Source organism: Lygodium microphyllum, chromosome 5, assembly GCF_053477565.2.
Source record: "Lygodium microphyllum isolate KBCC chromosome 5, Lygodium_microphyllum_v1.1.10, whole genome shotgun sequence".
NCBI classification, from domain to species: Eukaryota; Viridiplantae; Streptophyta; class Polypodiopsida; order Schizaeales; family Lygodiaceae; genus Lygodium; species Lygodium microphyllum.
In genome coordinates, this window is record NC_141139.1 from 63,803,715 (window position 1) to 63,824,938 (window position 21,224).

At 36.9% G+C, this 21,224-nt stretch overlaps 1 pseudogene; it reads right to left on the bottom strand.

The window, feature by feature from the left end:
- Positions 1–3,150: 3,150 nt before the first annotated feature.
- Positions 3,151–3,962, bottom strand: LOC148035906 (pathogenesis-related protein 5-like; annotated as a pseudogene).
- Between the last annotated feature and the right edge of the window lie 17,262 nt (positions 3,963–21,224).

The following is a 21,224-nucleotide window of genomic DNA, read 5'->3' on the forward strand; positions in this document are numbered from 1 at the left end:
ATTTATCATTTTGTAAAAGATTAGTATCTTAAATGTTTTATTTGACTTGCATTTATATTTTTTCTCAAGTTATATTCTATGATGCCCTCTAATGAGATCACGAATGAAGATACATCAATATATGAGCAAATATGTTTCCCTCCACCATGAAACAACCACAATCCTAATAAGAAATATGGAAGAAAATATCTCATTGCATATTATTGCAATACATAAAACCAAATTTATTGTGTAAATCAAGCTACTATAAGATGGTGGGTAAAATATATTGAAGAAAAATATAAAGATTTGCAATACAAACTTGACTTGTAACAAGAGATAAAATATTACATTGAGTCTAAGCATCATGAGATTAGGCCACTAGAGTTTCCAAGGTCAACTTATATTTGGAGAAAAGAAGATATCTATCTATATATCTTTCCAAATATGCAAACAAATAGAAAGTTTAACAAAACAAAATATGAGAGACTTATTAGAGAGCTCCTCTATGGTACACTCTTTTACATGTATTACAACTTATTTTATTTTCTATACTTACTTATAGTGCAATTTGTAAAAATCAGGTACTTCTATAGTTGGAGAAGATGTTAAAGATGATTAAGAGAAGAAGTTCAATAGGTTTATTTCAAAACTTTTATTTATTTTTTGAAGTTATATTTTTTGAATTATATAATTGTACTAATATAAAGTTTACTTTTTTTGTTGTATTTTCTTAAAAAATATTATAACAATCCCAAGCTTCTAACAATGAAAACAATGATAGTTTGGATCATAATGCATGTGGCACAAATAGAGGTTTATCAATAAAACTATGATGTAAGTCACTGATTATTATTATTTTAAATATTTACGCTTTTTATTTGATTACTAAGTTTTCTTTTGAACAAGATAGAGATAGAGGATATTTTTTGTCCATAACTATCTTTATATACATAGCATGATTCAAATCACATTAAAAATGATAAAAATTTTAATACGGTGAGCATGATATTCATAATTATTTTAATGATAATTTTAAATTATTTTACTAATATATGTTACGCTATTTTAAGAATGGCATATTTAGGAAGTATAGATCATTTACTGACCTTCTTATACATGGTACATAAGTTAATCATCTTCAACACTTTGTAAAAATTAAATATTAGTACTATTTTTTGAAAAAAGTATAGTTAAAAAATAATATAATATTTCTAAATTAAAAAACAAATGAGTCCCAAAGACAATAAGATATTTCTCTTTCATTTTATCTCTATAATTTGTATTAAATATTATCTTTATTTAAGTTATTTATTTTATCTTTTAGCGGAGCAAAAAGATAAAAGATAACATGAAGGAAAAAAAAAACCTTCAAGGGATATAGAGAATCATAATAAAATTAAGGTATTTTCAGTGTCTCTTAAAGATAAATATAGATGTCTTTATTTTGATAACTTAGCCCTTTTATGATACTTAACAAGGGAATCCGATTGAAAACTCCAATGTATAGCTAGCTAGGAGTCATACCAAGATACTTGTTAAAGGCCAATTATCTCAGGTTATATGTGTTACGTTTATTTAGTGTATGTGTATATTGCTAAATATGTAAATATGAATTATTTTTACTAAAATCATTTATAAAAAATATAGAGTATGTTGACGGAGGTGGATGAAGAAACAATCTTGTTAGAATATTTGGATATGACTTTGTAGCTTAATTCTATTATTCTTTTTTGAAACTATAGATTGAAAAAGCACTATGTTAGAAAATAATGCAATACTTCTAAATTTAAAAAAATAAATGAGTCCCAAAAGGTAACAAGATATTTGTCATTATTTTTATCTCTATAATTTTATTTAAAATATTATCTTTGTTAAATTTATTTGTTTTTATGTTCTAATGGAGTGAAAAGATGAAAGATAACATGAAGAAAAAGAAAGAAAAAAGCTTCAAGAAATATAGAGACACATAAAATAAATTCAAGGTATTTTGAGTGTCTCTTAAGATAAATATAGATGTCTTTATTTCGATAACTTAGCCCTATCATGATACTTAATAGGGGATTGAAAACTCCAGTGTGTAGCTAGCTAAGTGCCATGCTGCCAAAACACTTGTTAAAGGCCAATCATCTCAAGTTATATGTATTGTGTTTATTTAGTGTATGTGTGTATTGCTAAATATGTAAATATAAATTGTTTTCAATAAAATCATTGTTTAAAAATTGTAGAGTATGTTGAGTGAGGTGGATGAAGAAACAATCTTGTTAAAATATTTGGATATTGCTACGGTGGATGAGTTATATATATCATGAAAATACACTTTGAACATAATCAAGAGAAATCCCACTTTTCCTATGAATCATATAGAGCATAATGTGGATACCGTGAGAAATGCTATAATACAATGGCTTGTGGTTGAAAAATGAGTTATGATATGATCATTGGAAGTTTAAGCCTAGATGCTGTTCGTGTAGTAGAATAGAGACAATTGGGATTTCACATCATAATATGCTACTTTTCTATTGTGGGCATTGGCAAATTTTTTCTTATTCACTTGTACTCTATTAAAAACAGTTTTTGAATCAAGTTTTTTCCCTATTATTATTTATCTTAGAGATATAGAAATGTCACTCTACGAGATTTTATTATGTCACTATATGCTAAGTTGTATGATAAAGTTACTACGTGGATGTTATATGTTATAATTTCTTATATGATGGTAACTTTTTCGATGAAGTTACTATATAGATAATGTCTACTTATGAAGTTACTATATAGTAATTTTTTTGACAAAGTTATTATATAGATAGCTATGATAATAAACTTCCTATATAATAAATTAACAAAAAAAAAGCATTCCATTTAGTAAGTTAACTAGAAAAATCTCTCTATATTGAAAACTATATTTTTAAATTGGCAATCTAGTAAATTTTGAAATTTACTATACTAAACTATTTCTAATTATATGAAAATGTAACTAGCAAGCGCTCTTTTTTTTCCTATATAGAAGGTGGTTAGAATATCTTGTGTGCATGAATCGACCATTGGAACGACGACGAGAGCTGCAGGCGATTCAGTTAGACCATCCCCTCCTGAAATATTATGGGGTATTTTTTAAAGTACTCCATTTCAACCATGGAAATTTCATCGCAAGTCAAGTCACATGCACGCTTAATCGGATGACGGACGTTTTATTAGAAGGCACAGCTGGTACACAGCAGCTTACAACAGTAACTAAGGGCTAGCGCGGGAGGCCATATGTTAATAGAGATAGGCAGGTATTCAGGGGCAGAAGGTGATAACACAGGTGCCCCCCGTGGACGTGCCGTGGGTCTTGCCGTTGTCCCCGGACCAGCTGTAGGCGTCGGGGCAGGAGGCGCGCACCTTTTGGGCGTAGCTCGTGTTGGGATCGTCGCGGTTGGGGTTCACGCATGCGTTGCCGTTTACGTTTCCCGAGGGACAAATGGAAGCCGCCGCGCTGCAGGAAACCCTCGCGCCGTTGCATGTGATGCTCATGCCCACGCCCAGCTGAAAGCCGTCCACGGCGCTCAAGTCGTAGAAGTCCGTGCCCGCCGGCTTGTTGATGGTGAACTCGGCCAGGAGGCTCGGCGTGCCCGTCCCGAAGTTGCCCGACCAGCCACTGGGGGGGTCAGAGCCCTGGACTCGCCGGGCGCCAGGGAGAAGCCTGTGGTTCGGATGGACGGACCGCCGGCGTTCTCGCGCACTTGCACGCCCAGGGTGCCCCCGCAATGGCTTACCACATTGAAGGAAGTGGCCGATACGATATTTAGCTCACCTCTCATACTCATCAGTATCATTAATGTCACGATGGCCACTGATCCTACTAGGGACGACCCGCAGCAGCTTGCACTAGCCATATTGTCGTATAATTAGTTGCATGTGCGGGCTGATCTAAACTTGCTGGTGTTTTCTGATGCCGCTTCTGAGTGAAATATACGGTCTGCTGTGAAATATATGGTCTGTTGCGCCTAGACTTCTTGAATCTTGATTCATCTAATTTTGGGACGTCGTCAAAAGTCAGCAAACGACGTCGTTGGCCCGTCGATGAGCTAGTTATCGGGAGTGTGCAGTCCAGAAAACGGCAAGCACGGACAAACTCGCCTGTCGAGTCTCGACATCGTGTCTTGTCCAACGTCTGGTTATTACCAACCTCAACGAACTGACCTATTCAAACGTGAAACGTAAAACGCGTTGAATATCCAGGTCGGCATCAGAGTCCTCCTCGAAAGCGATCACCAATACGTGATGCATTTTCAGCGCTTATAGTTAATACGACACGGCAAGAAGTTGTCACGCCCTTCAGCCCTCAATCCTTTCATTAAATTCGAGGGCTGAGAGTGCTGCAAGAAGTATAGCTCTACTTGCATTTCAAACGAAAGGTGACTATAAATTCAATAAGTGCAAGGGAAAATACACATGTCGCACCACACAAACTTGACTTATTGGATATCTAAAAGGTCCGACCGATAGGTTTCACATGTGACCCCACACATAAAGGCTTTGAAAGGATTGTCGGCTGAAAGGCCTCACAACTTTCTCCTATGTCTTTTTCTAAAGGGCAACCTTTTGGTTCAATGTCCTTCCATAAAGTTAGGCTAAATTTGACAAGATTGCCTATCTTTAGATGAGTAGAACTTTCATACTCCTTTATTGAAGAAGGAATTTCCTTTTCACCTCAGGCTTTTTACCACATGGGAGGAACCTGTCTGCAAGGCCGTCAGCCCTTCATTGTGAAAGTAACTATGCCTTTTGTTGAGGGGCAACCTCTTCGATTGTTCTTCCAAAGAAAGTCAGGCTGCTGAAATTTATAATATTGTGCTTATTTAGATAAATAGAACTTTCTAGTCCTTTATTAAAGAAAGATTTCATTTTCACATCAATTCAATGCCCTTCTTCAATGGAATACCACGGGTATGTAGCGCCTAAAATTTAATAAATTATTAGATTAAAACATCATTCTAGACTTACATTTACAAGGAAATATGTTTAACTATCCATTCACAAATGTGTGCCATATAATGAAGCGTAGCACAATCATCTACGTCATGTTGCCTATTGCCTACGCATGTGATATACCATGTGGCATCACATATTGTGTCTCCCATTCCTAACATACTAGGAGCATGCATTTTCTCTTCATCTAGAACTTTATGATGTAGAGGATAATATTCGAAATTTTCATTCAAGGGCTTTACCCTAAGGGATAATACGGGAGCCACAGTGGTGGGATTGCACTTGGGTATCTTTGTGGCTCAACATTGTTCTTATGCAATACTTCAGTTGTTCAATGCTGTTATGATGGCATCCCACTCCCTCAAGAATGGGATTCTAGTTTTGGCCTTCTACTCTAAGCCATAGATCTCGTTCATAATAGCTTGAGAAAAGAGATAGGTGCAATATGAAGAAATGGGCATAATAAGTTTGGAGTCAAGATTTGGATAGGCTTTATTTAATCTTGCATGGAGAAGCCAAAGTGTGTTTATATTCTTGCTATCTCACTGCTAATGCAATTATTGCATGGCTTTAGTCTTCTAGTAAGGCTCCTATATTAGTTAAGAGGCATCATATCCTAGTACACTCATCAGGGCATCTGCATGTTACATAAAACAAGAGATCATTGCTAACCAATTTCTTTGGTTGGTTTGTATCCCATCTCTACAATTGATCTTTTTTGTAAGTTGGTTTTAACACAATAGAAATTTTGGATTTCATGGTGCTACCTAGCAATGGATTTAAATACGTTATCTTTAGAGTTCTCTTTCATCGACGATTGGTCATGTCCACATTCTCCATTTGAATGGATTCTCTTTTAGCTAAGAGGGAAGTAATAGTAAGAAAATACAACATTGTGTCATATGTACATTAGCATTAGAAGAATTGTAAATGTAGTACCAGTAATTGAGAATGACTATAGGCTCAAATCCTTCATTGGATTTGGAGATTTTGATGGTTATTGAGTCTTTGAAGTAGATACCAATGTCAAACTCTTATGGTTAGATTGCCTTTCCTTTCAAATTCAAGATTGCTCTATAAGCAACATCATTGGATTGATATTGTTCCATTTCCCTTTCAAATTCAAGATTGATCTATGATCAAATGTGTGAGGTTGCTATTGTCCTATTCCCCACTTTCAAAATTATTGCTTTATGGCTTATTCATATGGTTGGAAGTTACAAGGGCCAAGTATGATTGTTTTTGGGTGGCCTTGGCATAATTTTTTCTAAAAACAACAACTTGTTTCTTTTTTTTCTATGTCATCATTTGCATTGATGACTTAATCTATGATTCATCTGAGTAGTTCTCAAGTATTGATGCTAGTTGCATTCACTAAGACGAGTTCAAAGTTGTTGTGGTGTCAAGAAGTTATCTTTTGAGGCCTTGGTAGCCATATCAATCCAGTTTCTATAGAATAGTTTTAAGCATGCAAGAGGGCTTTAGGCATACACAATGTCTTCATATTCTCTTTCCTATGATATTGTAGACATTAGGAACAAAAACAAATAAAAGAGGATGCTTTAAGAAATGATTAAGTTTTTAATTAAATGAGGTTTAAGTAGAGTCAAATATCGAAATATAGTAGCCATCCTTGTATTAGATATGGTAACACATGGTGCATATTAGAGAATGACCATAGGAAATGATTTACATACCACTCATGTCAAGTGTAACTTTTCTTGGATTTTGCAAATTTTGCACTATTTTTTCTTTATTTTTCTATCCAAATAGTCATTATGTCGTTTTCGCTCTTTTGCAATTTGACTATGTATTCTTAATTTCTTCCTCTCTATGTTGAACATTGTTTATAAAATTTTCATCCTAAATAGGTAGTTTGTCCTCTTTGCTAAGAGAGAGATAGATAGATAGATAGATGGATAGAGAGAGAAAGAGAGAGAGAGAGAGAGAGAGAGAGAGAGAGAGAGAGAGAGAGAGAGAGAGAGAGAGAGGTGAGAGAAAGTAGAGAGAGAGAGAGAAGAAAGAGGAAGAGAGTATATTTGGATATGTGTGCCAGATACTTGTTAAATTATTAGTTTAATATAGAATAGTTATTTATCAATTTAAAAATAGATAAATAATAATTTGAAAAATTAACCAATAATTATGGACTTGTTATCTTCCATAGCATATACCGAGCTAATAGCATGATACTTGTCTTCAAAAATGAACTACATGGAGGAGAATCTTTCATTTACTATACTTGCTTTACTCTCTATTTGATATACTTGATAGTCTTGTATGTGTTGATGGCTTTTTATACACTAAAGATACGTATATTTTTATGCACATAGAATACTAATATTAATCACACATCTTAGTTCTGATTCAAGAGTTGCTGTGAGAGAATCATTGTAGGATATTGGGATGAAGTAGAGAAGAGTCAAAGCATATGCAACAAGAACAAATACATGGAATATCTTCAAGTATCTAACTATCATAAGAAAAGTAAATCACATGGATAGCAACAATTCTATGGTGAACTCTTATCAAAAGCCACAAAGATTGATTAATAGATTGTTTTGACTAATTTTCAATAGAATATGATTGGGTTACTTGATTTATTTTTAGATACATATGTGTATATAATTGTTTTACTAAGAAATAAAATTTGAATAATCTAATAAATAAATATATATATATTCCATGATAAATATATGTAAATTATTAAAAAAGAAAGACATCATATTGCTATGGGGAAGAATGACCTTCAAGTGATATTTATTAAGATGTGACTTCCATGTATTCTTGAATTGCCAGATAGGGATCAAGAAGTAGGTGCAAATGTCAAAGAAAACATTGAGAAGGTCATGGTTGCATCTTAGGTCTTGTTTCCAACTATTGCCTAGCTGGTTCAAGTGGCCTTTGTTAACGCGATCGGATGCTTCAGCTTCGAGCAGACGATCTCGACGCTCACGACTTGGGCCAGAGGGAGGGAGTGCATCGAGATCAAGGGGATGCTGCTGTGGAGACACGGATTTGGTGTCTCTGTCTCGTCGTTTAGCTGGAGTTGCGTCACCTCCAGGATTTGTCACTCTTGTGGGGACATCTACTCCAGTTACTCCGGCTTTTGTGTAGCCGTGAGCACTCAGGTGATACCCCTTTGGGTGCCACTCCGATAGAGGTTACCCCCGTCGGTACATCGGATGTAGAGGGGTCTCCTGGAATTACCTAGGAGCATGGACACAGATGGGAGAGGACCCATCTTAGGCAGACTCCTCGGGGTTATGGATATTTGGTTGATAGTAGGTCAGGAGCCATCATCATGAATGATAAGGGGAGGAGGGTGATGGCTCGCATGAGAAAGTTGTGCCAACAATTTTTTCGGCACAACGTCCTGGATCATTGGAAAAACATACCGGAGGGGAGCAAGGACTACATAGTAGCATCCTTGCACGAGGAGTTTTCGGTGCCAACCGCAGTAGATAGATTCTCTACGGGCTGGATGATGGATTGCATGCGTGCATACATGTCACATAGACGATCAGACGCACGCAAGGCAATCAAGAGTGGGGCTGCAAAGCCCGAGTGGTTAGATGCAGATGACTGGCGGCCACTGAGGGAAGAGGCTACAAATTCTCTAGGACATTGGAGTCAGCAGCGCGAGGCTGCGAGGGCACGACTCGAGGCCGGAGTGGTCCATCATCTTGGGAGTGGCGGCCATAGGACATATTTGGAGGACTTTGTAAGTTTTTCTTTTGTTTTGCTTGTTTGTTTTTTTGAAATATTCTTTGTACTGACAATCATGTTTCTAACAGTTAGCATTTTTTTTTCTTTGCAGCACTCCATTACAAATCGCGATCCGGAAGGCCTTGAGGCTCGATATATAGAGAGGCACGGTCTCAATGCATTGATCGACCGATTGTATAGACGCGGCGGCCCTATAAGTCACTCATCTTTCTTGTCCATAGTTACCATGAGATATTTGAATTCATTATTGTATGGTGGATTGATGTGTTGTTTCTTTTTCTGCAGAGTCCGTTCGATGCTCCTTTGTGACAGGATGAGCTTTTGGGGGACGAGGATTTGTAGCTCGCCCTTGGATCCTTGGAGCTCACACACCTTTATTTTTTAGTTGCCTGATCTATGTAGAAAATTTCTATGTATTAGTGATATCCTGTCATGATTGTACCAATCGCTTTTTTATGCGATCATGTATTTATTTCATGTATTAGTTTTATGATTTCAGTATACATTCTTTTTGTTTGCAAGCGCTTTGTATACAGTAGTGCAGAAACTATTTTGTATGGCTCTCATACAGCACACAGTGCTATATGTGGCAGGGCAGCTCCCTGTTACCGTCGCTATTAGTGTCGCAAATTTACTGCTCGCATCGCTATTGCCGTCGCTATGCGCATCACAAACTTACTGGTTGTGCCGCTATTGGCGTCGCCAATAGGGATGTTTCTATGGCGTCGTTAATAACGACGCTTTTTGCGATGACAGGGGCAAATTTTGTTGTTTGTATTTTCGTCGCTTTAAATGTCGATATAAGGTCTATATCTTGTAGTGAATTACACAATTTTATTCTTTCATTCAACTCCACTAGTATGACTGCTAGGCTCAGCTGCCCAAGCTGAATTGTCTCAAAGCCTTACTATAGGAATATCATGAGATTTGGAAAGGTTGTGGCTTGCTGCCCTGATGGCATGTGTTTTTTTCAACTTCAATTTGCACAAAGCCATGCTTGCAATACTGCAGTCTCTCCTCATCTTTGTCTCTTTCATTTCAAGCCTTCTCTATAGCCCCCTTCATCCTTAAAACCACCAAGAGATGCCCTTTAAAAAAGAAGCACTGAGCTACTTAGCAAGATCACGAGTTGACTTTACCAAGATATGAACTCTCCTTTCGATCATAGCTGCAAGTTCCTCAACACCTTTCAACTTCATATTGCTTATATATTCTTCCAACATCCCTTGAGTATAGCAAAAACAAGATTCATAATCTAATTCTCATGAACATGTTTCTTCTCAATGCAATGTGTCCTAGCAACAAAATATGCTATTTGAAATGAACTTTGTGCCCATCCATACATGATTTGAGAGAACATGCATTTGGTCGGATCCATAATATGCTTCCATTCCACTACAACAAAAAGGGTTCATAGATGCGCTTGTAGACGCAATATTTGAATTGTGAAAAAAAATGTCGGGCGCGTTTATTAACGTGTCTACAAAATCGCGTCTAAAAGCGCGCTTATGATTAGCGTTACATGCACATTTAGACGCGCGTATAAACGCACTATGTAAATATATAATCATATTTTTAAAAAAGTGGATATATTCATATTGTTTGTCTATATAAGCGTGTATCTACGTGTCTAAAACCGCGTTTACTTTGAAAGTTTTTGACGAAAATAGACGCGCATTTATCCTGCAATTTAGACGCGTTGATAGACAGGCAAAACATAGGTATGAAGAAAAAACCAGAGAGCATGTGGCTTGCATGCTCTTTGGTTTTTTCCCCCCATCAACATCAAATTGTATGCTTAGGGATAACAGAGAAAGATTATTTCGAAGATTGGATACTGAAAACAAAACAATGTATGTAGCACACGAAATTTCATATATATAGATGAAACGTTTTTACATTATGAGTTCTAGTGCTTGTGACATCATGGTCACAAGCAGTAACTGAAAGTAATATATATCAAAAATGAAAATTACAAGCCAAGGGGAGGTATGCATGCATGGGCTCCTCTATATCTCCTCAGAAGAGGCATCATTATCGCTACCACCACCGCTGCCTGTGCTGTTACCGTTGCCGCCACCGCTACTGCTAGTCCCCCCTTCGCTATCATCAACTGCATCAGGTTTCACCTACACAAAGGATTAATGTATATAAATATACTATTACAAACAATAAATTAGAGTTATCTATACTTTTCATGTAAAAAATAAAACATACCTCTTCTAGTGGTGGAATCCTCATGGCGTGATTATATTGCTCCTCCGTGATGAGTCCCTCCTCGTAGAAATGCTGCAAAGTGGACGCCCAGTTATGACCTCAATGGTAGCCTACCTCTCTAGGAGTAGGCATCCTACCAACGATATGATACTACAAAACAATTTGAACATACAACATATTAAAACACACTACATAATGAAGTGAAACAAATTACAAAATTTAATTTAAAAAAAGAAATCAAATAATACTTACAAACTCAGCCTCCCATGACTCCCTGCCACCCGATCCATAATGCAAGGATTCCATGGTTGCCATCTGGATACGTCGCACCTCTACATGCTAGCGACTTGTCATTTTCTCCACTGCTCTCTTCTTGGCCTCTTTCCACTCCTTGCGGTGGCAATTGGGTGGTTGGCCATATCTAGGGCGCCCTTGCTCTTGTCTCTGTAATGACTCCTTGGTGTGCGTCATAAGGTGAGACCTCTTGTTATGAAGCGCGTCTCTCACCGTTGACTGTACCCAATCATCTGAGAATCGTGAATTCTCGGGATTAGGGTACCTTTTATGTACTGCTCGCAACACCTCTTGCCACAAACCATTTTTCTAGTGCTTGAAGGAAATCATGCAATCTTTGTATGTGGTATGCACGGCACTCCTCAAGTAGGCTATCACTTCCCTGCCCTCAAAGTCATGCAAGATACCACCAACATCAATGATAGAGCAGTACATTTGTGGAGGCTCACCTCTCTCATTTTCCGGTGAGGGTGATCGAGAGCCACCACCTAGGCAACCCCCACAAAGCCCTCGACCTCCTTGTCCTCCCGCACCACTCTCCCTCCTCCCTCGATGTGTACTACCCTCTACCTCACTCGATACACGTGCTTCTGCAGATGCACGTGCTTCAGCCGATCCATGTACCTCAGTTGATCCCTGTGTAGGCAAAGATGTGATAGGTGTCCTAGACATCACACTGAAAACCTCATCTGCAGTGGGAGGGCGACCAAGATAATTGGTCATCTCCCCCATGAATTGCTCCTTGTTGAATGGGGTGCTGGAGGATCTAGGATTTCACATCTACACAAGAAAAATCATATTACCATGTGCAGATAAAACATATTACATACAGTGTCTATACCTGCGTCTCTGTGCGCGTCTATACTTGCATCTCTGTGCTCTGTCTGCGTTTGTCAGGGCGTCTGTCAGCGCGTCTATTTCCGCATCTACAGCCGCGTCTACACTGTCATCTGGACGCACTGACAGACGTGCACAGTCGCACCATTTCTTTTTAAACTTGCTTTAAAAACAAAGCTAAAAACCCTCCATAGATGACAAGATCCAGCATGTGAAGAGAGAGACAAATAAACAGAGAAACCAAACAAGATTGAGAGAGAGAAGAAGAACTCACCTTCTTTGCTTGTTCCAACGGGTGGCGGCGGCTAGGTTGCAAGCTCCTTGTCCTCCTTCTCCCTTCCCTTGGTAAGTTGCTTCAATCTTGTTCTCTTCCTTGCTGTTTGGCTCTTCTTCTTTACTCTTTGGCTCTTCTTTCCTCATGTCCTCTTTTTACTCTTATTTCCTTGCTTCATTGTCTTTATGAAGTGATAGATAGAGAGGAGGAGTGATGTCGAGCTCGAACTGCAGAAAATGCGCAAAAAACGCAGGAAAGCACAGGTTTGAAAAGAAAGCCACAACTTTTTTTAAATTTTTCTATACTTGCGTGGTGCTCTGTCAGCGCGTGTAATGGCGCGTGTATATGCGCAGATAATTCCTGTTACACGCGCTTACAGACGCACAGGAACAATTTAAGGAATCAATGCATGCATAATTAGGGAATCAATTGACCTATGTGGTGGCATATTGCAAATGCACAAGTCAACCTTTGATTTATATATACATCCAATCATCAAGCCCTATCCAATCACATTTGTATAGGGCATGCCCTATCCAATCAATGCATGCATTTAGGGAATCAATTGACCTATGTGGTGACATATATAACAAAGCTTGAGGATAAGAGATAACACATTGGCAAGTCAATTAATGGCACATATATATGTAGTGACTTACTAGACCATCCCACTTACAATTGCATATTATCCCACTTACGTATCAATAGGTAGATAAAGCACGAATGGTTTTTAGCAAGAGAAAAATAATGCAATGAAGGTGTACACGAAAGAGATAGAAAAAGGCATATTATCCATCAATCAATCAAAGATATGTGAGCTATAAGTGTACCTTGACATGATTGGAATAGCTTGCATATGCACAAGCCGACTGATTTACATCAATCTACTCATGCTATGAATTGGCATCCACAATCTTTCCTACTGCATCCACAATCTCAGCCAACTTATCATCAGTAAGATCTCTAACATCAACCTCCATTTGAAATCGGCCTGTGGGGAAGGTTTTGTTCCACTAGCTGGCTATTATGTTTTTACATTTATCATTGATCTCCACGATAACAACAGCCTTCAAAATTATAGCCAATTTGTGCAATGCCACTTCTTTCCCACCAAGGCTCGAGAATAAGGACAGAACTGTTAAACCTTGCGGATATAACTCTTTTAGTGGTGAAAGACTGTATGCAATAGTATTGACCTAAAATGAGTTGCCCAATACATCATACCGATCTGAAAGGGTAGAGCAGCCTCAAGTGTGGTCACGATCATATCCAAGCACCAGCTCAATCTCATGGGGTTCAAGTGGGGCAGCTTGGCCTGGGCTGACCCAAACCAAGTTCCATATTTTGCATGCCAGGACAATCTCATGTTGAAGATAAGAAGGTATCTTGCTAGCTTTCTTTGTGGGAAGAAAATATTTTTCTGATCAATCCACATATAGTGCTAGGGGCACCCCGTGTGTTTATGCAATTCAACTTCTCTCTCAGATCCCATGGGGGCCAATACTTCTTTGTTTTCTGAAGCACCTCAAAGATTGTCATGGGAGCAGGGGGAAGAATCAACCTTCTTCCATCTACTAGAAGGTTATAAACATAACCACCTCAACCTAAAGCATGCTGAAAAATATCTAGAGTCTGTGAACTCTGGATCTATGCCATTAAAATTCCATTTGATGGTCTCCCACTCTGAATTGGAAACGTTCTCAACATTTTCAAAATAGAAAAAGGGAGGCCCTTCCATCAAACTATTCAATGGTTTTGGCTTGCCTTTAAAAAAGGCAGGAATTCCAAACCCCATGCCCTTTTTGAACTTGAAGGGGGTGGGATAGAACCTAGATGTGGACGTGATGTTTTTCCATTCATAGATTGAGTCTCGAGCCATAAAACACTCGAGTCTTCACTGGCACTTTTATCCAAGTCTAGAGTAGGAGCAATGCTGATCTTTGTTTTAAGGCCCAAGTAAGTGTACCATAGCTTAAGGGCTCTTTTATCTACCCAGTATATTTTGCTACAGACACCTCATGAGCGTCCAGCATGTCTAGTTATTTGAACACCTCGTGAGGGTCTAGCATGTCTAGTTTGATCTTTTATCTTTTACGACTAGTGCACATTATTCAATGCACTTTGGTGTGAGGGTAAACATCTTCGAACTCAACGTAAAGATGAAAAGATAAATACCCAAGATTGTGGTGTCCTTGCTCACTTCAAGGATGCCAATGGTACTTCGAGTAATCATTAACTCTATTTTTTTAATTCAATGATTCAATGTGTATATTTCTTAATTCTATGGTTTTTATCATGCGCACACGTGCATGCTCAAGAATCAATTTCAGGTGGTTAAATAATTATTAAATTTGGTTTTTTAATTATGTAAATTGCAATTTTAGGTGGTTAAATAATTGTGTGTCTGTTGGCGCGTCTATATTAGCATCTATTTGCGCGGATATATAGACGCACAATCCGCGTCTATTTACACGCATGTTTACACGCAGTGATAGACGCTATGATAGACGCGCCCAACTTTGCACATCTAACATGCACGTCTATGCCTCGTTTCTGTTGTAGTGTTCAAACAATGCTCATACAAAAAAATATGGATGCACTGAAGAACTGTGCCTAGCCTAAATATATGTGATTGTGCATCATGCATAACACAAACAAAGTTCATTTTTTATTAAAGATCCTTATCCTCACCTCTCAATGCTCAACAAAACAAACGTCAATCTCCGCTCCACCAACCCAAAATCTCATAGTCACTCAAGAAAAAGGATGATCCTCGAGATGTTGACCAGATAAGAACAACCCATCTCACAATTGACGGCGCCCTTCATGACCCTCTAACTCACCCAACCATCTTATCCACTAATCTAGAGGTTCCTAACTTTGTGATGAACATCCCAAATATCATGCGTGCAAGAAACAATGTGTGCACAATGACAAGTGCTCTCTCAAGTGCACGTGTAACTAGGATTTATTGCATTTAGTTGCAGGGGGTCTCATGCTGTGCAAGTGCTCAACGATGGTGCAAAAGGTGCTTCAATTCAGCCTATGGCATGGAAGTATTTGAAAAAAGTAGGAGATGACCCCCGAGTGCAGTGTATCAAACAAGTGCAACATGAAGTACTCGTGAACCCATAATCCCTGTGATGTGCAAGAATCTCAACAAGAAATCAAACCTTTGTTCCACAATGTTCGGAAGCTCCTGGCAAACTCTAGCTCCAACCTGTCCAAAAATACCGAACTCGACCAAGGCTATCAAGTTTCCACACTTAACAAACTAAACAAAATGACATAAACAAATCCTAAGCTAGACAAACACAAGAAATCCAATTACGAAATGACAATACAAACGGTCACGCAAAAAACTAAACTAACAAAAACCAAACCTAACTAGAGTTTGACTAAGGGTTTTCAGTCTTTAGAAAAACGATTGACAACTGTTGCGAACATGGTCAACATTTTGTCATATAAACACGAAACCACGTTCTTTCATAGATTAATATTTATTTAACACATGATTAGGAACATAAACAAAAAAATTTAATATTTCATAAAGAAATAATTAGAATAAGTAGGAGCTATAAATTTAGATTTCTAAATTATGAATGGTAGGATAAATTGCATGACATGGTAATGTATTGAATAATTTTTTCTTTAACTGCTTATAAACAAAGTACATCAATAAAATCAATTTTCTATTGACAATGTATAATTTAAAAAATCCATAGCAAATTTTAGAAATAACTAAGAAATAGAAAATTGCATCAAGAATATTTCTTTTAGAGTTTACAAATTATGTAAGATATCAAGTATTATTTTTAAATCATATAAATTATGTAAAGTGAATTAAGATAATTCAAGTAGGTTATTTAAATTATTTATTAAAAATACTATCTCTAAAAGAAATTTTATAATTATAAATTAAGTCAAAATTATTGAATGGCATACATAGTTCATTATACAAATTATTAAACCACATACATAACTACTTTTGAATCTAGGATATTAGAACCAATTCACTTTGCCAACATGGCAAAGCGAAATACAAGTTCTAGGTCAAGAGGTAACCAAAAGGACAATATAATTCTACTTTGAGAAAAATACAAGTCTAAAAATTCCTAAGAAAAATACTCACATTGTTTCCAAGGAAAAACCATATTTCAAAGTTCCAATTTGGTTCCCACGACTAAGGAAAAATTTTAAATAGTAAAGACTCATAATGAGTTAATGACCAGCCTTTGAGAAGGGTTACGAGCAAGATTGGGAACAAAGGCTAATGATAACCAAGGAAAGATCCAATGAAGTAAGACTAATCTGAATTTAGATCTCAAGATGCAGACTTAGAAAAGACAAATCTAAAGGGAAACTAGGACAAATTCAAGAAGCTGAGAATAGGACCAAGTTGAAAAGAATTGCCATCAACTTAATATCTTGCCCTCATTGCCTCCCTAGTTGTGCAAAAATATTATTTGAGAAAGAATTATTTTTGCTTGTAAATGGTACATACAAGTTTAGCTTGATGCACTTAGGAAGTTAATTTATATGGATAAAAATCCTAATGTAGTAAGTTTGCAACATGATAAAAAGGAAAGCACATTAGATCTCTCCCACAGCTAGCAATGAGACCCTTTTCCAAGGGGGATTAGCTTTGCCACCTTGGAGAGTTTGGACCGACCTTGATGGTGAGAGGTGGCTTTGTAGGGGAATCCTTAGGCACGAGAAGTTGAGGGTGCTAGGGCGACTCTGGCGAGTAAACTCTCAGACTCCTAGGAATTGTCCAAAACCCTCCATGACTTAGGATGGACTTCTTGAGCCCCGATACTAGTTAGGAGCAAAAATCTTAGAAAAATAAAGGATTTCATGCCATTTCTTTCTTATGGGTGAAATGTGAACACTTGTATAAGAATGTGTATTAAATAAAGAAGTTGCTTTTCACAAGGATTATTTTTATTATTTTTGTGTTGTGATTTAAATTATGTGAACAAACATGGTGATTGAATGGAATAATTCAGGAAGCTAATTATATATATATATATATAACTTAAATGTGATAAGTAAGGAGATAACTAAAACTATCCAATCAAGGGAAGTGGGAGGGCATGGATCCTGATGAATTTTCCCTAAGGAAGGGTGGTCTCTGTAAGCCAAGAGCTTCTTTAGAAACTCCATGCATTATAGTATAGGAAATATTGATCAATATAATCAATTAGAATGTTGACTATGTATCATTTTAAGGGAATGGAGTGAGAATTTTCCTTATTGATAGAGGGGTTGATGTACTCATATTCCCCCTTCTTTCTCATCTCACTCTCATTGAACCAAGTGCAATATGAATCAATGCTTCCATTCGTGTAATCTAGCACAAATAGTTTCTTAAATATCGATGATAGTTAACCAAAATATGGGACCTTTGTCTGCTTACCCAAAATTTAGGTTGATTCTCATGGGAATGACCAAGTTCTTCCATTGCAAAGTGGGATTGAAAGAGTCAAGTTAGCAGATCTCATGTTATTTGAAAGAGTATCGTGTGACATTGCCTAGCAAATTTTCTCGATCAACCACTAAATCATGCTGCTAAGGATGTTTTAGAGTGGGCATGTTACAACTAGCTATCAAGAGAATATTATTGTTCCTCACTCCTATTACCACATTTGAGTGGTTTTTTACTATCTGGCCCTTGGTCTATAGTACTTCCAAGATAGAAACCTTGCTCCACACTACTTCCAACATACAAACCTTGCTATAATCAAGTTATGGAAAGAGCAAATTCATATTGTTTCTTCTTAAGACAATGACAAGCTCACCTATTGTAGAAGGATGGTGATACCAAACACCCAAAAGATAGTAAATCACAACATTGCAAGCATATATTTGGAAAAATGATAAAATTAATAACTATTTAAAACACTTAACTTGGAGCTAGATTGATCCTACACCACACATGAAACATGTTGGCCCCAAAGCTTGGCACCTCTTGTGGCATCTCTTTATGATTATGATAGAAAGCTCCAATCTCAGTTAGTAATGATTTTTCTCACCACATATCACAAATATGCATATTCTAGAATCCCTTAGATTTATGAAAAAAGTTTTAAACATATAAATATACATATTTTAGAGGATCTAAATTTATATAGAAATGTCTAGAATAGTCTAAAACCTTTGTTTGAACTCTCTACAAGGTCACTCATATAAGCACTTATATAATCAATGTTTGTGTCATTATTGATATCATCAATATTTCTTATTGTATAAGAGCTTGTATTATCAATTCACATGTCATTGGTGATATCATCAAGACTTATACCATTACATATGTCATTAATGCTTGCATCATTGCTTGCGTAATAGTTTGTGTTAGTTCTTATGTTAGCACTTTCCTAGAAGCTTTTGACAAATTGGTGTAAATAATTGTCTCGGGGATTAGACCCTATAGTCTTTCCATGATCATGAGGCATTGGTGATGTAAGCTCTCTTCTAGTTCTTACCTCATACTCCAATCCTATTTTGTATTCGTCTTGTCTTGTGTATCATTCTTATATACCAAACTTATACTCTAAACTTGCAATCAAGAAATATAGACTAATCTTGTTATACCAATTCTCTATCAATTCAACAACTCATATTTGTGTAATATTTGTGCAAGCTATAGTTCTCGTTTTTCTCAAGTTCTTGTCTCACTTGTAACACTCTAGAACACACTTTGTGCACAACAAAAGTCTCCCAAAAGTTCTATATAAATTGATCTTGAAGTCCTACTTAAACATGTCCTAGTAAGGTTTAGATCAAATCTTCATCAATATCAATTGAGAATGGAGATTCAGAGTTACCCAATGCATTGCCCATGATTGGAGAAGAATATGGCTATTTTCTTGACTCCATTCATGATGTCATCACATGTTTAAAGTGTTCATGCCAAAGTAATCTAATATGCTAAACTAGCTTTAGCTTAGAATCATTAATAAATTTTTAGATTAATTGAGATTATTTCTTCCTTATAACTATAAGCATCAATCTATTATTATCCTAGAAAGAGAGCTAGAAGTTTAGTTTAACCGAGTAAAAGGAGTGAAGCATTCCTAGCCATAAAGTTCCTCGAATGGGCTCATTATACTAGAAACATTCCTGGCCATAAAGTGCCTTGAACTGGCTCATTTTAATTGACCTTTGATGCGGAACACTATCGTTAAGTGACTATTATGCTCCTTATTAATATTTGAATATACTAAAATATCATCACAAAATACAAATATTTATTTATCTAGTTTTTTCTTGGATATGTTTGTTATCAATATATTAAAGACTACTCGAGTATTCAGTAGATCAAAAGTCATGATAACCACACAATTTATTACATCTTGTCTTTGGGATATCTTGTTCTTTGGACACAAACCTAATAATACCCAAACTTAAGACTAGGTTCTTATAAGACCTTTGCTCTTTGGAGTTTTTCCAAAAGCTCATTAATGTTGATTTAGAATTATAATTTTCTTTAAGAAAATGTTTTTGAGAAAGCCTAAAAAATCAAGCAACACCTTTAAAAAACCATGGTGAGAAGGATAATCAAACAATGTGCTCCAAGAACTACATGTTCATTTGTGTGTACACATATACAACACTAAATGATGATATAGTGCCATAGCCTTATTTAGGGGATAATACTCTCACCCCCTTGAATGAGGATGTGTTGCCACAACCTTACTCAAGAGAGATAGAGACTTTCTTAAACGACACATTGGTTCCATGCCCTCATCCAAGGGAGATAAAAACTCCCCTAAATGAAGAGATGGTGCCATTACCTCATTTAGGGGAGTTAGGTTTTAGGACTCCCTTGAATCAAGGGAGATGGAAATTTTCTCCAAATGAGGGCATGTCACAAAGCCCTCGTTTATGGAAGTTTTAGAAGTTTCTCAAATCAAGATGTGGCACTAAAATTCCCTTCAATGAGGGCACGATGACAAGATCTCATTCATGGGAGTTCTAAAACTCTCATGAATGAGGGTGTGATGCCATGATCTCATTTGGAGGAGTTTTTTATCTCCCCTAATTGAGGGCATGGTTCCACACCCTCATTTGGTAGAGTTTTTTATACTCTTGTTCAAGGGAGATAGAAAAACTCCCTGAAACTAGAGTACATTGTCAAGTTCTCATTAAAAGGAGTTTCCTCCAAATGAGGGCATGATATCATATCCTCACATAAGAAAGATAAAAAAGCTCCCCCAAATGAGGCCATGGTGCCACCTCCTCATAAAAAGGAGATAAAAGACTCTACTAAATGAGGGCATGGTGCCACACCCTCATTCACGGGAGATAAAAAAACTCCACTAAATGAGGCTATAGCACCACATTATTTAGTGTAGTTTTAAAACTACCCCGACTAAGGGCATGGCACCACACCCTCATTTGGAGGAGTTTGTTTATCTCCTCTAAATGAAAATGTGATATTATACTCTCATTCAAGGGAGTTTTTATCCCCCTTCTATAATGGCATTGCGCCATGCCTTCATTAATGGGAGATAAAAAACTTTCCCAACTGAGGGCTTAGTGCTATATTCTCACATAGGGGAGATAAAAACTCTCTTCAAGGAGGCTATGGTGCTACCCTCTCATTCAAGGGAGTTCTAAAATTTTCACAAATGAGAGTATGGTGCCGAATCCTCATATGGAGGAGATAATAAGCTTTCCTAATGTGGTTATTGTGCCATACCCTCATATATGTGAGATAAAGAACTCCCTCGAATGAGGATATGGTTTCATGTTCCCATTCTAGAGACTTGTAAAAGTATCTTAAAAAATCCCTTGAATGATGTCATTTTGGGGGAGTTTTTTTATCTCCTTTATGTGAGGGTACTCCACCATTCCCTCATTCTAGGGAGTTCTAAAAGCCACCTAAGTTAAAGCCTTGTGCCAGACTCTGATTCAA